Consider the following 14,256-nt stretch of genomic DNA (forward strand, 5'->3'; position numbering starts at 1 on the left):
ATAATAGTATTAAGACACACTTTCCTGAGAAATTTTAAAGTCTGGCTCTAGTTAAGTGTTGGTGATTGGATTTCTGATTTTCCCCTAATAAGCTAGTTGTTCTTTTGCCTGGTTGCCTGAAAAGTTACTTCTTAATTAATCAAGTTCAGTAATGAAATCACTTCTGCCTAAATGGTAGTTATTCCTTCACAATTTTCCTTATATACAGGCACCATTTGATCTGTAAGTTTGTCTTTTGTTCTCATTCAGGAAAATTTCCATGGATCATGTTTTTCATACGTCATTTATTTATTAAATTTTCCACTTAGACAAAAATCAGTTACCCTTTTGTTGGATAAGTTCTATCTATTCATAGTAATACTATTTACCTTTACTTTTATAAACTTCCACTGCCTGTCACTTGGATTAGATCAGTTTCCTATCACTGTAAGCAGTTGCTTTGCTTTCCAGTGAATACTTGTTGACTTGTGTTTTACTTGTTCTCGGGACTATCAGAGGCTCGGCAGCTTCCCTCTGCTTCTTCTAGTACAGGCATGGATAGCACGTGTAAGCTCATGGCTCTTGGTACTTTGTCCTATTTCTTGTATTTGGGAACTCATCATAATGCCTTGTCACCTCTGTTGGTGAGGAATGCTGTCATGCAATTACGACTGTTTTTAAAATCAGATTCACCCCTCTTTATTTTATGTGGGGATTCATAAACTCTGCCACCATTACTGTCAGTTTTCCAGAATTCACCCTTCATTCTTGAAAGGTAGTTTTGATTGTTAAATGATTTTAATTGAAAAACCACTTTTCGTTTTTTGAAGAGATTACACACTGTCTCTGGTTTCCCCTGTTACAGCTGCTTTACAGTTTTTTCCTTTGCTTTCCTGTGCTTTGGTTCCACTATAATGGTCTAGCAATAGAATTTTTTTTTAATTCATTGTGCCTCTTAAAACTAACGATAATTTTTAAAATCAGTCTGGAAAGTTCTTAGTATATAAACATTGCTTCTTCCCCCTTCCCTCTATTTCTTCTCTCTATATATCCAATTAAATGGTATTAATTATTATTATGCGACATGTGGACAGCAATGAGGTAAGAGACCCCTAGGACCAGCTTAGAGTAGAAATTCACTATTTTCTTTTGTTCTAACTCCTAATTTTCTGGTCTTTGTTGGCCCAGAGAAGTACCTTTTGGATAAACTCTCAGGAAAGAAAAGATCATAACATATGGGAATAGGCTGGGCAAAGCAGACATTAGTGTAATGTTTAAATCTCACAGACCATCTATGTGGGTCAGAGGGCTCCAGAATAAAATTCTGAACACAATGATCCACTGGCTATGTACTAGCATATCTAGGAAATTCAGGATACCCACAGGAGGAGAGAGTTTGTCAACACTTGTTCACTGGCCCCTTTCTCATATCAAGCAGCTCTGGGTCAAGCCTTTTCTTTCTCTTAGGCCTGATCTGGAGAGTAATGGTGAACCTTTTAAAGGCTATCATCTAAGCTCTGATCTCAAGGAGTAGCATCCTATTAGACAGAACATACCTGTACCTATAGGAATGAGATTCTGTGCCCTATTCAAAAGAGGACTGGTGATCGAAAATCAATTGAGTGCCCCCTCCAGAAAGCTATTTGCTTGCATTATTCAATCATTAAAACAACAGAAAGTAATTTATGACTTTAAAAATTAATAAAAGGCAAAGGACAAAGAATTCATTATTCATAAAAATGAAGCTCTACAGGTAGGCTAGAAAGAGGGGATGAAGAACTGGGCCCTGTGCCCCTTCCTTTCTTGATTTTCAGCATGACTGCAGAGACAAGAAGATAAAGAAAAGAGTGCATTGCTACAGAAGGTTCTGCTTTTTCAACATGCCTGTCCCAAGGCAGTACAGTCTCACCAACACTGGAGGGCATGTACCACCTGCACCTGTAAGTGTCAGTTGCTAGAGTAAGTGCCCCTAAGAGAGCAGTGACCCCAAAAGGGACACGTCTCTTATTAGGGCTCTTCTCCCACATGGGGAATGAAAGAATGAAGGAACTGAGAATGAAGCACGTGTGAAAGAAAGAATCTTGGTTGGTTTTGGAGGCAGGAATTCTAGACTCTGCTATGGACAGTAGTTTAATTGCACTAAACCTGAGATTCATCCTTTGAAATATTATTTGTTCAGCTTGGTGTTTGTAGAAATCACATGAGATAATTTGTGTAAAGGCCCTTGGTAAATGACATCAAGAAAACATACATGTGTGAGAGTTTTCATTTATTTCCATTGGTTACTTGACATTGTGTACTCATTCTTGGAGCTCTTAGAATCTAGTCACTTGATAGTCTTTCCCAAAGGGCTGTTATATGCAGCTCATAGAAGATGTTTTGACTCCTACCTCTACCATATGCAACACAGTCTCCTGGTTTCCCAGCTTGGAGAGTTTGCCAGGGAGTAACTGTGTTGACAATGAACATGCCTACCGTTCAGAAAAGGTAATTCACCTCTTTTACTTCTTTATTCTTCATCCTTTTTAGCATGGTCTATGCCATTCCAGGATCCCTGAGGAGTCTAGGGTGGATGAGAGTGGAGAACACATAGGTAAAGAATGCTTAAAAAAGCCATCGAGTGAGAGTGAAATGTCTACTGTAAAGTCAAGGATGCAGGGGAACGTGTTGGGATATTATGCATTAGGTGCTACTATGCCTGCCAGGCTTTTCAGGGATTTTCCTCCCCTTTACCTCTGACTGTAGCTTCTATTTTCTGTCTCCTGCAGCACCCTGTATAAGCACCCTGGAAAGGCTAGATATTGTCAAGACACCGACTGTGAGTTGTATGCATTTCCAGCTGCCAAGGATGAGCTGCAGGAGGACCTGTGAAGATGCTTCTCCCTCTATGTCCTCTCTCCCTCCAGAGATTCTGTGACTGTGTCATGTTCATATCTGGCCTCTAGCCTATCTCCAGATCCTCTGAGACACTAGTTAGCAGTTCCTGTAACTGAGATGTCTCTAGAAGTTGTCTCTGCTTTCTCACTGTTTCCCAATGGGGCTCAATTACCTGTCTCTCTGTGGCTGCCCTAACATTATTTTATTTGAAAACCTCTGGCAGATGGTACCTACAGAGGCCCATTGTCCCTCACTGCATTCCATCTTGGCTCTGTCCTCTTCTCCCTCATGTTCTCACTTTTTCTCTTTCTACCTTTATTATGCTTTGGCCTCCACCCCTACATCATGGCTTTCACCTCTATCACTGACCTTGTCCCTACCATCAGAGGCCTCACTGACATTTGCCCTCTGCATTCTGATGCCCTTTTTTTCCTACTCTCACTGAGAGCCTCAACTTCTCTGCCCTGGGGGGTACCCCTTGCTGTGCAGCTCTTTTCATTTTTAGCTATCTTTTATTGCCCCTTCCACCAGCTGTCTCATCTTTGCCCTGAGAGTCCTCTTAGCCATATTAGACCCTGACTCCCTCCATTCTCCCCTTCTCTCACCTTCAACTCTGGGTTCCTCTCTGTTATCTGAGCATTTTTTGCCTCTGAACCCGACCACTTTCCTTGATCTCACCCTTACCTCTGGGCATTCTCTTTCAGCACTGTAATTTTTGCTACTGAATTTCACATTTGCAATGGACTTTCACCCCCACCACTTGCTTTTTCTTCTCTTCCACCAGAACACACTGAGATCCTGGACTCTTACTTACCCTTCCAGACCTCACTATGTCTCTGGACTTCATCTTTTTCCCTGACTACACCCTCTCTTAGGACATAAATAGTACACCATTCAGAGCCCATCCCATGAATCCCAGTGATTCCTTTGACTGTTATACACCATCACTTATTCTCCCTACACTACCACCACCACCACTACCAGTACCAGTACCAGTACCAGTCTCCACTTCCACTCTACAGTCAGTTTCAATCCTGCTGAAGTCAACTGCAAACAATCCCTCCTGGCTGATCTCTTCTCTCTCAAGCAGATACCAAGCACTCAGGTTTGCCCAGTAAAGCCTCATCAAAGAAGGGGGACATCTTTAAGCACAGTTTGTACATCAGGAAGGAGTTAGTGGGGATGGTATTAGGTGTTTCTACTATGGTCAAAGCATCCTGGGAAAAACTTGAGGGCAAATACCCTGGGTCTCCTTAACAATAATTGAGAGATTTGGTAGTAACTAGTAACTTGGGAAATCACAATGAGTTAAATGGATATCTGTGTAGTCCACAGGCTTCAGCAAGGAATGCTACACATCACTAAGCATGCTGATTGCCCAAGATATAGGACAGCCATGCTTTAAAGAGCAGCTTCCTGATAACACACATCTTCATTTGGACACAGAGCTCCAGCCCTGCGGCAGCCTCAGACCAGTCCACTGCACTGCACCTAGCCTCCAAATGGTTTCTTGGCTCTCTAAGTCTCATCCACAGAGTGGACCTGCTGGGGACCCAGCAGCTTTCTAGGTTCTGGGTGGCAACTGAGAAGTCAGAGGAAGCAGCCTGTGCCAGTGAGATACCTAAACTGCAGGCTCTAAGGAAGAAGCAAAACAAATAATGTAGTTTCAGTGGCTGAGAAAGAGGATGCTACTTGCCCCAAAGTAGGAGAGCATGTCAGTGGGCAGACAAGACTGTAGTATACCCAAGTCAGAGAGGAGAACCACCCTGCCCAGATCAGTAAATTATCTGAGATCCTTGGTAGTAAGACCCCACGAATATTGCCAAAGAACACACAAGTTCTTTCCAAAAAGGAACGAGAACAAAGATAAGCCGTTTTAGTGGTTTTGTTCCCAGAAAAAAGGCAAGAAGTAGGAAGATCCACTATAAATAGACAAATCAATATCAGCCCCTGTATTAAGTCCACATCCAGATGTAGTTGGGGCTGATGTTATGGACTGAGAATGCTGAAGCAGGGCCACATGCAAGTCTTAGGCATGATCCTAGAAGAGTGATATAGGGAGATGTCCAGCATGCCTGGAGAGACAGGAGGAGGAACACCAGTCCCTGGAATTTTTTTAGATGGAAATTACTGGGTCGACATGGCTCCCTCCAACCCAGATGAAAGCAAAGGCAAAAGTGCATCATCACATAACCATCAACAATCACAACACAGGTTCTGAGAGTCAGTGTAGTCCCAGCAGGGACAGGAGCTTTGGAAACCCTGAGAGATGTCCTTGGAAAACTGTCATATTCAATGATCAGTCATCTGACAGATTCATTTCCCTCCCCTAAACCCTTTGATTCACTTCTGTCAGAAGACAAGGTCCTCAAGTTTGGAACAATGAAACTAGATTCCTCTGGCTGCTTTTCCCACTGGGTCAGGCTTTTTTGGGGGGAAAACTTTTTAAGTAAGTCAGAAATTCATCCTCCATAACCTCAAAGGAGGAAAACCTGTAGCATCAAGGTTTGCTTCTAGAGAATGTGGCAATGCCTCTGGAAAGTACTGGGTTGGCCAAAAGGTTCGTTCGGTTTTTTTCCGTAAGATGGCTCTCGTAGCACTTAGTTGTCTTTAACTTCATTTGAAACAATTTTGTTAGACTGTATGTGACAGCTGTCATATCAGCGTGCATTTAAAAAAAGACATCAAAATTGGTGAATTTTTGTGTAGCCATCTTAATATAGAAGATGGAAGGAAAAAAGCAACATTTTTGGCATATTATGCTTTATTATTTTAAGAAAGGTAAAAATGCAACCGAAATGCAAAAAAAAGATTTCTGTAGTGTATGGGGGAGGTGCTGTGACTGATTGAACGTGTCAAAAGTGGTTTGCGAAGTTTCATGCTGCAGATTTCTTGCTGGATGATGCTCCACGGTCGGGTAGACCAGTTGAAGTTGACAGCGATCAAATCAAGACATTCATTGAGAACAATCAACATTATACCACGCAGGTGATAGCCGACATACTCAAAATATCCTAATCAAGCGCTGAAAATCATTTGCACCAGCTTGGTTATGTTAATCGCTTTGATGTTTGGGTTCCACATAAGTTAAGCGAAAAAAACATTCTTGACCGTATTTCCACATGTGATTCTCTACTGAAATGGAATGAAAACGTTCTGTTTGCTTTCCGGGGTTTTTTTAATTAATTAATTAATTTATTTTTGGCTGTGTTGGGTCTTCCTTTCTGTGCGAGGGCTTTCTCCAGTTGCGGCGAGCGGGGGCCACTCTTCGTCGCGGTGCACGGGGTTCTCACCGCCATGGCCTCTCCCTTTGCGGAGCACAGGATCCAGACGCGCGGGCTCAGTAGTTGTGGCTCCGTGGCATGTGGGATCTTCCCAGACCAGGGCTTGAACCTGTGTCCCCTGCATTGGCAGGCAGATTCATAACCACTGCACCACCAGGGAAGTCCGAAAATGTTTTTAAAACAAATTGTGATGGGCAATGAAAAGTGGATACTGTACAGTAATGTGGAATGGAAGAGATTGTGGGGCAAGTGAAATGAACCACCACCAACCACACCAAAGGCTGGTCTTCACCCAAAGAAGGTGATGTGTATATGGTGGGATTGGAAGGGAACCCTCTATCATGAGCTCCTTCTGGAAAACCAAACAATTGATTCCAACAAGTCCTGCTCCCAGTTAGACCAACTGAAAGCAGTACTCGACAAAAAGCGTCCAGAATTAGTCAACAGAGAATGCATAATCTTCCATCAGGGTAAAGCAAGACAGCATGTTTCTTTGATGACCAGGCAAAAGCTGTTACAGCTTGGCTGGGAAGTTCTGATTCATCCGCTGTATGCATCAGACACTGCACCTTCGGATTTCCATTTATTTAGGTCTTTACAAAATTCTCTTAATGGAAAAAATTTCAATTCCCTGGAAGACTATAAAAGGTACCTGGGATAGTTCTTTGCTCAAAAAGATACAAAGTTTTGGGAAGAAGGAATTACGAAGTTGCCTGAAAAATGGCAGAAGGTAGTGGAACAAAAGGGTGAATACGTTATTCAATAAAGTTCTTGGTGAAAATGAAAAATGTGTCTTTTATTTTTACTTAAAGACCAAAGGCACTTTTTGGCCAACTCAGTAACCGCAGGTCAGTAATAGAAAAATTTTTTGTTTTAAGCCTTTGAGATCTGTGCCAATTTGTTATGCAGCAAATAACTAATACACCAATCACCCAAACTATTAATAAACAACAGACCAACAACCCATCTCTCTCCATCCAACTCCCTACTTTTATTTTTGTTAATATCAGAGACCTTCACTCAATTTATAATTATTAAATGTCACTTTCTGAGTGGATAATGAGTCCATCTTCAGTTATTCCCTTAAATCCTGTCCATTGTGAGCCACATTTAGCAACAATTTTTTAAAATATTACAGATTACTGATACTTTTATATAGTAACTATGAAATCCTTTGGTTTTCTTTTTGTTCATAGTTCTTCAAATAGATTATTGCAGTTTTAGGGCTTTGTTTTGCTTTGTTTTAAATGAGAGGGCAGTTGGCCAATGTGGTGAAAGGTATTTGTCCAGAATAGTTAAGAGAGGCATGCTTAAAGATCTCCAATTAATCTTGAGGCCCTTTAATTTACTAGGGGTTCATATAATGATATCATGCTAAGTACAAGCAAACACACAACTATATAAACAATAGAAAAGTCATTCAAAAATAAAAACAAATTAAACAAAAACACATATTCTTAATTCCCTTTCTAAACACTGTAGTCCCTTTCTTTGAAGAAAAAAAAAAAAAGGAAAGGAAAGATGGCTTTACACTCCTGGATCTCTTTCCTTCCTTATTAGTAAATACTTTATACATTTATATGCAAAGTTACATGCTTCCTATTACTCCTCACTCTGAATAATTCATTTCCCTCAATACAAAACTCTTATCTGCTAAGTGCTTTGCAACATGGATATAACTGTTTTAGTAATTTTGAACTCACTAATAAAGCCAATAAAATGCACAAATAAATGAGTTCAGGGATCATACATGTATTTATGGAAGTCAAATTCATTGAAGTTCTTTTCAAATCTTAGCATTCATCATTGTATTTACTGTTATTTAATTAATCAAGGTTTTATGGTTACAATATGGTGCATAAATTGGTTGTTTTCATTGAATAATGCCATGATGCAGACTCTTATTAATATGGTAAATAGATGTGAATGTGTATAGAAATTTTGCTGAAGATAAAATGATTTCCTACCATAGTTCCCAGGACTGTGATTATTATGAGGTATCATACTCATAATTATGTTAAATTCCATGGAAAAAAAGGATTTTAACAGGTACAATTTAGATTACTAATCAATTGACTTTGTGATAACGAGAAGGGAAATGATGTAGGTGGGCTCAATCTAACCACAACAGTCATTTAAAAACAGAATTTGTCTCAACTGGTAGCAAAACAGGAAGTCAGAAAGATTCAAAGTCTGAACAGGACTCAAAGTGTGAACAGGACTCAAAGTGCCATTGCTGGTTTGAAGATGGATGGAGGGGGTTGTGTGATAGAGCACAGAGTAGCCCCAGCTGACAGACAGCAGGGAAATGGGGACTGCCATCTAAATGAGCTTGGAAGTGGATTAAAAATCTTGAAAAACTCTAAGGAAATCTGCATACACTTAGATTTATCTAATAATCATGATACTAGTCATCATCTGAAGAGGATGGCCTCTTCTTATCATGATCACGGATTTTTACCATTCCCTCATATAATTATTTCTTCGAACAGCCATGTGCCGTCTTTTATCTGTGTCTTTTACCTGTTCAGAATATCGCATAACTTTGGGATATCCTGGAAGGGGACATCTTTCTCTGTCACTAAAAGACATCTTTCTCTTTTGGATTCTCAAAAGTGACAAGGAGTGAGGAAGAAGGGTGACAGTGGCATTGCACACATACTTAATTCTAGATTTCTGCAGTGTACCTTCTCAGAGGTCCAATTGCTTAAATATTCCTCTTTCTTAAATTATATATTCACTTTAAGGAAAAACATAACAAAAATACCTTCAACTATTCAGAGGGTTTTCCTACTGTGAAAAGGACTGGATAAACCAGACTTTCCCCTGCTCCCTCACCTTTGACTTTATACAGATGTGTTTACGGGTGCAGGGAGAAAAGGAGATACCAGGATTACAGAGGCCTAAGATAGCTGAAAATTCCCCACACGGCTCCCAGAATGGTTAAGATACAAGAAACTTCATATTTCAAAAAATTTGGAAGTGGAATTTGGGAGTGGCTGGACTCTACATTCTCAAGAGGGGAGATAACAGTCCACTTGTGAGGAACAGCAGTCCCCAAGAGCATTTTACCATCCTGCTGGAGGCTGTGGAGACTTACTGTTTCTCTGCTCTCAGTGTAGCCTTAAAGGAGTTTTACAGAGGTCCAGCAGGTTGCCCTTTATCTATCCTCATATACTCTAGAACAGTAGGGAACAGAGTACATCCAGATCTGTGGTGAGTCAGCATGGAGCAGGTAGTGAGGATAATATGGCTCTTCTTTACTCACCTGACTCAACAGAAGTGTGTTCACAAACTTCCTTTCCACTCCTAACCCCAAAGAGGGCACAAAGACCTAGTGTGAGTGGTACAGCTATGTGACTATATGTAGAGTAACCTTGGTTAGCTGGCTTTTGTACTCCATAGACCTAGCATGGGCGTAGGGAGGGTAAAGAGTATTATTTACTCCTTTTCCTCTTCCTGACAAGCAGAGGCCAAGAAAAGGGAGAACGGAAAAGGCTCTTATTAGAAAAACTGGGAAGGGATGGAACACATGCTATTTATAGCTTTGAATAAGGAATCTTAATATATCAACAGGAAATACTCAGGTCACACTCCAGCTACTGCAACAGAACTTAATTTAAAGGAAGATACAAAATATTTGGCCACTGATGGGCCATATCTCCCCTACCAATCCCCACCTCAGAATGGGGAACAGATCCTAGAACAAGTTTCCAGTGGGGGATGAAGACAGAGAAGGTTGGGCATTGAGTGAGGGTGAGTTTGGGAATTACTGCTGTGGTGGACTCTGGACTGACTGAATCTGAGCCTGGAAATGAGAGAGATGCTGCATAAGCATCTGTCATGTCTCCAGTTTAACTTCAGATTTGACAATGATTTCTCCCCATTGAATGGATATCCTGAGGAAATGTCTCTAGTAACAATTTTTGTCTTTTTTTTGGTCTCATATTAGTACAGCCACTCCAGCTCTCCTTTGTTCACTGTTTCCCTGGTTTATCTTTTCTGATCCTTTTATTTCAAACTCTTTTGTCATTGAATTTAAAATGTAGTTCCTATATAGAACATATTGGTATTACTTTTAAGAAAATAATTCATTCTGCCAATCTCTGCCTTTTATTGGAATTTTTGAATGTCTGATCCATTTATATAGAACATAGTTACTGATAAGGTAGGATTTGCCTGCGATTTTCCTATTTTCTGTGTATTTTATATCTTTTTTTCTCTATTCTCAATTCCTTCCTTTTGCTAAAAACATATTTTTTGTGCACCATTTTAGTTCTCTTATTTTTTCTTATATTTTTGAGTTATTTTCATACTGGTTGCCCTGGGGATTGCAATTAACATCTTAACTTCAGACAATCTAGTTCAGGTTAATTTTTTTTTTCACGTGGAATATTTTTAAAGTCTTTATTGAATTTGTTACAATACTGCTTCTGTTTTATGTTTTGGGTTTTTGACCACGAGGCATGTGGGATCTTAGCTCCCCGACCAGGGAATTAACTTGCACCCCCTGCATTGGAAGGTGAAGTCTTAACCACTGGATGGCCAGGGAAGTCCCGATATCATTTTTTTCAGTACAGAAACTTTGCTCCAACATAGCTTCATTCTCCCTACTTTGTGCTATTATTGTCATATCAATTACAGCTTTATATTTTATAAACCCATGAGCAGTTTTATGAACATTTGTTTATGCAGTTTTCTTTTAAATCAAGTCAGAGAAATTTTATAAATAAATATATTTATAATGTTTTAATATTTATCCCCGTAGTTGCCTTTACTGGTGCTCTATATTTCTTCTTGTGGATTTGACTTACTGCCTAGTGTTCTTTTATATCAGCCTGAAAGACTCTACTGAAATAATTTAATAATATATTTTGAGATATAAGATTATTTTGTGATAAAGAATACTTAACTGCACAATATCATTCACAAAAATGTCACAATTCTAAATATTACAACCTTTTTTCCATCTCTAGTGGGGGTGGTCAAGAATAACAAAGTGAAAGGGACTGGAAACAAAAATTAAAAGCTTCTAATCAGTGCTTTTTATTATTTTTCTTCTGTGGGTTACAGATTTCTACTCTCATGTATTCTAAAGATTATAAAAGTGCTAATATTTCCATCCTGGAAGCTAAAATGAAACAACATAACTTTTTGCCTCAGGATTTTTGCATATACTCTGTGGATACCCTTAGGAATAGAATAAACATTGATAAAAAAATAGCTGGAGTTGATCTATACCATAAATTCTCCAAACATTCAAGTAAATAATCCATCTGTTACCTATTCTGGTCAAGTATTCCAATTAATTAAGTTTTAAGAAATTTTGGAAAAAAAAGGAAATTTTGTTATAAGTAGGAGGTTGGCCAAGCATCTGGCTTTTGATGTAATTGCTTATACTTCTCCAGAGGGGACGTGGAGCCATGGAACTTAAAGCAAATACAACATTTCCCCTGAAGTTGCAATAGCCCATGGGATGGAGCAGTTGGCAGTCAGCTTTTGACAAAACTGAGACACATATAACTCCTTCTACTTGGTTTCCAAGACTGGTCCCTGTTAGCTCAGAACACGCCAGTTGAGTAGGCTCCTGCTGCTACCTGCCCTTTACAATTCAAGCCCTACAGTCTGTACATCTCTCCTTATTCTTCTATAACTATATAACTGTCTGTTTTATGCCCCACTCCCAAAGAGTTCTCTTTTAAGATCTCTGGGAAATCTCTTCTTTTTAAATGTGTTTATTATCTACAAAGCTCTTTTACATGCAGTGTCTCATTTATTTTATTCCACAAAGATCTTGCTGTCTGGGAGGTATTATCAGACTTATCTTACTGATTGTCATGCCTCAGCTTAGGGAGATCCAGTACCATGACAGGCGATGCAAAATTGGTTATTTACAGTTGGAAGACAAGTCTTCTGACTTAAAGTTTAATGTGTGTACGTGTGTGTGTGTATGTGTATTCCTGCTATAGCAGGAATTTTTGACCCTTTTGTGTTGCAGCACTCTTTGAACACTGGAACATTCCCCTGTGTACTTGAAGGAATTTTTTTAAAAAGACTGAAAGCAACATTAAACAAGTCAGCAAAATTGCCAGGTGATAACAACTACAGTAAAATGTGTTTTGGACTGTCTTTAAAAGCATCTGCGTTTACTTAGTACTCTCTCTGTGGCCTTTTAGCACCATGCTGCATTTGAATGGAACTGTTAACTGCCTATATATATATATATATATATATATATATATATATATATATATATAGTTACAATACTGCTTCTGTTTTATGTTTTGGGTTTTTGACCACGAGGCATGTGGGATCTTAGCTCCCCGACCAGGGAATTAACTCGCACCCCCTGCATTGGAAGGTGAAGTCTTCATATATATATATATATATATATATATATTCAAAAGACAGTGTTCTTGCCTGCTCTAAAAAAAAAAAACATGGTTTTTGCAACATGCTTACAGTTTCAGCACCTCCACACCTTTTACTACTAGCAAATTATATGCTGTTCTGCTCAGTGCCTGATATTTCCATCACACACACACACACATGTTCAGGTATGCACATAATTCGTTATCCTCCTATCCTCTCCAATATTTTTCACACTGAGAAAAATTTGGTGATGTACTTTTGAGAGGACAGTGGTTCAACAAAGGACCAGGAACACAAGATAAAAATCTCTGTGACATGTCACCGTTCAGTTAAAATGTCCTGTCAAAAAGCAATCTGAAAATTAACACAGTTAATGTCCCTCCTGAAGTACAGAAATTCTGCTAGTAGGTTTAATGTAATACCTATACAGTTAGGGTATTCTGGGAGGAAGAATTTAGTAATTTAACTAGTTACTTCTTCTTTAGCTGTAAAAATGTTATTTCTGGATTTTGCTCAACTCAACCCTTCAAAGGATTTGTACTTTAACAGGGAAGACCCTTTCTTTATAATATTTCTTCCAGAATACCTCCATAACCAGCATTCCAGGGACTAGAAATTCTTCCATTTTAGAAATCTTCCACGAGTTAAATTTTAATATGCTTTCTAGTGCTAAGTAAAAGGAAAGCTACAAATGGAACTTTACTGAAAAAATGCTAAGTATTTAATAATAACAGCCACATTTATTGGGCTTGTTGTATGATACTGTTATATGCCCAAGTATATAAACTATTTTAAGTTATTTGTGTACATTAACTCATTTAATTCTCACAGCAGTCCTGTGAAGTGAGTATACTTATTATGGCTATCGTTAAGATAGGGCTTATACAACTGACCAAAGTCAAAGAGCTAAAGGGTAGTGAAAGTGGAGTTTGTATTCAGGTATTAAGAATACAGGGCTGGGCTTCCCTGGTGGCGCAGTGGTTGGGAGTCTGCCTGCCGATGCAGGGCACACGGGTTCCTGCCCCGGTCCAGGAGGATCCCGCGTGCTGCGGAGCGGCTGGGCCCGTGAGCCATGGCTGCTGGGCCTGCGCGCCCGGGGCCTGTGCTCCGCAACGGGAGAGGCATACAGGGCCCTGGCATTTAAACTTTGTGAAAAATAATTTTAGAAGGGAAAGAGGGAGAAAAAAGATGAGAAAAAAATTCAGTTTAAGAAATGAAAGAGTTTGGTTTCCAAACTATAGGATGGTGATTCTATTTTGTTATCATTGCTATTAGACCTGATTCCATTCCCCTTTTTTTATGAGGAACTGACCTAGAAAATCCATAGATTAAGAGTCTGAGCTGGTAGACTTGTTGATGCAGAAATAAGAACATGTCTGTGTATCTCAAGGATTCCTTCAAAATTCAAAGTAAAAATTCAAGCCTAGAAGCATCTTTTCACTCATTCTTACCCATCACACCATGGGTTGTAGTTATACAGTTATATAGTTAGGGTATTTTCAGAGGAATAAATTTGTGATTTATGTAGTTAACTTCTTCCTTAGCAGTGCAAGAAGGTCCAGGGTTAGTTTTTCAGATGTGAATAACAGTGTCTACCTGGATGATAGCCTACCTACTCAGTTTGTAGTAGGAGGCTGGCTCCTGACTGGGAAATGTGGAAATGATGGCTCTCCTGCCCAATTTAAGTCAAAGAGGTCCTACATGATGTCAGATGTGTACCAGTATAAATTTCCCACTTATTTCA

This window comes from Stenella coeruleoalba (genome assembly GCF_951394435.1).
Source record: "Stenella coeruleoalba genome assembly, chromosome: 7".
Classification (NCBI taxonomy): domain Eukaryota; kingdom Metazoa; phylum Chordata; class Mammalia; order Artiodactyla; family Delphinidae; genus Stenella; species Stenella coeruleoalba.